The following is a 4,015-nucleotide window of genomic DNA, read 5'->3' as shown; positions in this document are numbered from 1 at the left end:
TCATGCACTAATCGCTCTGCCCCTGGGCAGCCGAGAACAAGCTTCGGAGAGGTTGCACTCAAATGGACTTTTAAGTATGAAAGCGAGGAGCGACAGCAATGATGGTGACACCGTTGCAAAGCTGACTGTGTGCTGAAGATGCCCAGCACATGCTTTCCCTCCTGGCTCTTCGGCTCTGGGAGCAGAGTCCAGACGTTCGTGCTCTACTGACTGTGCTGCTGGGCAGCCAAGAGCAACGAGCAGAGAAGTTGGATTCTAATGAAATTCTCGGTATGAAAGTGAGGAGCGACAGCAATGATGGAGGCACTGGGTCAAAGCTGACTGTGTGCAGAAGATTCAGAGCACCAGCTTTCCCTCCTGGCTCTTCGGATCTGGGAGCAGAAGCCAGACGTTCATGCACTAATCGTTCAGCCCCTGGGCAGCCGAGAACAAGCTTCGGAGAGGTTGCACTCAAATGGACTTTTAGGTATGAAACCGAGGAGTGACAGCAATAATGGTGACAGCATTGCAAAGCTGACTGTGTGCTGAAGATGCCCAGCACATGCTTTCCCTCCTGGCTCTTCGGCTCTGGGAGCAGAAGCCAGACATTCGCGCACTAATCGCTGAGCTACTGGGCAGCTGAGAAGCAGCTTTGGAGAGGTTGCATTCAAATGTACTTTTAGGTATGAAACCGAGGAGTGACAGCAATAATGGTGACAGCATTGCAAAGCTGACTGTGTGCTGAAGATGCCCAGCACATGCTTTCCCTCCGCGCTCTTCGGCTCTGAGAGCAGAGGCCAGACGTTCGTGCTCTACTCAGTGTGCTGCTGGGCATCCAAGAGCAACGAGCAGAGAAGTTGGATTCAAATGAAATTCTCGGTATGAAAGTGAGGAGCGACAGCAATGATGGAGGCACTGTTGCAAAGCTGACTGTGTGCAGAAGATTCAGAGCACCAGCTTTCCCTCCTGGCTCTTCGATTGGGGGAGCAGACGGCAACTGTTCGTGCTCTACTCACTGTGCAGCTGGGCAGCCGAGAGCAAGCTCCGAAGAGGGTGCATTCAAATGGACCTTTAGGTATGAAAGCGAGGAGCGACAGCAATGATAGTGACACCGTTGCAAAGCAGACTCTTTGCTGAAGATGCCCCGCACATGCTTTCCCTCCTGGCTCTTCGACGGTGGGAGCAGACGGCAAACCTAAACCTAACCCTAACCCTAACCCTAACCCTAACCCAACCCTAACCCTAACCCTAACCCTAACCCTAAACCTAACCCTACCTCTACCCCTAACCCTAACCCTAAACCTAACCATAACACTAACCCTAACCCTAACCCTAACCCTAACCCTACACCTAACCCTAACCCAAACCCTAAACATAACCATAACCCTAACCCTAACCCTAACCCCTAACTCCTAACCCTAATCCTAACCCTAACCCTAACCCTAACCCTAACCCTAACCCTAAGCTTTCACCAGCTTTCCCTCCTGGCTCTTAGACTGTGGGAGCAGACGGCAACCGTTCGTGCTCTACTCACTGTGCAGCTGGGCAGCTGAGAGCAAGCTCCGAAGAGGGTGCATTCAAATGGACCTTTAGGTATGAAAGCGAGGAGCGACAGCAATGATGGTGACACCGTTGCAAAGCTGACTGTGTGCTGAAGATGCCCAGCACACGCTTTCCCTCCTGGCTCTTCGGATCTGGGAGCAGAAGCCAGACGTTCGTGCACTAATCGTTCAGCTCCTGGGCAGCCGAGAACAAGCTTCGGAGAGGTTGCACTCAAATGGACTTTTAGGTATGAAACCGAGGAGTGACAGCAATAATGGTGACAGCATTGCAAAGCTGACTGTGTGCTGAATATTCCCAGCACATGCTTTCCCTCCTGGCTCTTCGGCTCTGGGAGCAGAGGCCAGACGTTCGTGCACTAATCGCTGAGCTACTGGGCAGCTGAGAAGCAGCTTTGGAGACGTTGCATTCAAATGGACCTTTAGGTATGAAACCGAGGAGTGACAGCAATAATGGTGACAGCATTGCAAAGCTGACTGTGTGCTGAAGATGCCCCGCACATGCTTTCCCTCCTGGCTCTTCGACTGTGGGAGCAGACGGCAACCCTAACACTAACCCTAACCCTATCCCTAACCCTAACACTAACCCAACCCTAACCCTAACCCTAACCCTAACCCTAACCCTACCCCTACCCGTAACCCTAACCCTAAACCTAACCATAACCCTAACCCTAACCCTAACCCTACCACTAACCCTAACCCTAACCCTAAACCTAACCATAACCCTAACCCTAACCCTAACCCCTAACCCTAACCCTAACCCTAACATTACCCTAACCCCTAACCCTAACTCCTAACCCTAACCCTAACCCTAACCCTAACCCTAACCTTTCACCAGCTTTCCCTCCTTGCTCTTCGATTGTGGGAGCAGACGGCAACCGTTCGTGCTCTACTCACTGTGCAGCTGGGCAGCCGAGAGCAAGCTCCGAAGAGGGTGCATTCAAATGGACCTTTAGGTATGAAAGCGAGGAGCGACAGCAATGATGGTGACACCGTTGCAAAGCTGACTGTGTGCTGAAGATGCCCAGCACATGCTTTCCCTCCTGGCTCTTCGGATCTGGGAGCAGAAGCCAGACGTTCATGCACTAATCACTGTGCCCCTGGGCAGCCGAGAACAAGCTTTGGAGAGGGTGCATTCAAATGGACTTTTAGGTATGAAACCGAGGAGCGACAGCAATGATGGTGACACCGTTGCAAAGCTGACTGTGTGCTGAAGATGCCCAGCACATGCTTTCCCTCCGGGCTCTTCGGCTCTGGGAGCAGAGGCCAGATGTTCATGCTCTACTGACTGTGCTGCTGGGCAGCCAAGAGCAACGAGCAGAGAAGTTGGATTCAAATGAACTTCTAGGTATGAAAGTGAGGAGCGACAGCAATGATGGACGCACTGGGTCAAAGCTGACTGTGTGCAGAAGATTGAGAGCACCAGCTTTCCCACCTGGCTCTTCGATTGTGGGAGCAGCCGGCAACTGTTCGTGCTCTAATCACTGTGCAGCTGGGCAGCCGAGAGCAAGCTCCGAAGAGGGTGCATTCAAATGGACCTTTAGGTATGACACCGAGGAGCGACAGCAATGATGGTGACACCGTTGCAAAGCTGACTGTGTGCTGAAGATGCCCAGCACATGCTTTCCCTCCCGGCTCTTCGGCTCTGGCAGCAGACGGCAACCGTTCGTGCTCTACTCACTGTGCTGCTCGGCAGCCGAGAGAAAGCTCCGAAGAGGGTGCATTCAAATGGACCTTTAGGTATGAAAGCGAGGAGCGACAGCACTGATGGTGACACCGTTGCAAAGCTGACTGTGTGCTGAAGATGCCCAGCACATGCTTTCCTTCCTGGCTCTTTGGCTATGGGAGCAGAGGCCAGACGTTCGTTCTCTACTGACTGTGCCGCTGGACAGCCAAGAGCAATGAGCGGAGAAGGTGATTAAAATGAACTTCTAGGTATGAAAGCGAAAAGCGTCAGCTATGATGGAGGCACTGTTGCAAAGCTGACTGTGTGCTGAAGATGCCCAGCAAATGCTTTCCCTCCTGGCTCCTCCACTGTGCTAGCAGATGGCAACCGTTCGTGCTCTACTCACTGTGCTGCTGGGCAGCCGAGAGCAAGCTCCGAAGAGGGTGCATTCAAATGGACCTTTAGGTATGAAAGCGAGGAGCGACAGCAATGATGGTGACACCGTTGCAAAGCTGACTGTGTGCTGAAGATGCCCAGCACATGCTTTCACTCCCGGCTCTTCGGATCTTGGAGCAGAAGCCAGAAGTTCGTGCACTAATCGCTGTGCTACTGGGCAGCTGAGAAGCAGCTTTGGAGAGGGTGCATTCAAATGTACTTTTAGGTATGAAACCGAGGAGTGACAGCAATAATGGTGACAGCATTGCAAAGCAGACTCTGTGCTGAAGATGCCCCGCACATGCTTTCCCTCCTGGCTCTTCGACTGTGGGAGCAGACGGCAAACCTAACCCTAACCCTAACCCTAACCCTAATC

This window comes from Pezoporus flaviventris, unplaced genomic scaffold (genome assembly GCF_033815535.1).
Source record: "Pezoporus flaviventris isolate CSIRO_AGI_PZ_B2104156 unplaced genomic scaffold, CSIRO_AGI_Pfla_v1 ptg000290l, whole genome shotgun sequence".
Taxonomy (NCBI): Eukaryota; Metazoa; Chordata; class Aves; order Psittaciformes; family Psittacidae; genus Pezoporus; species Pezoporus flaviventris.
Note: the sequence above shows the minus strand (reverse complement) of the source record.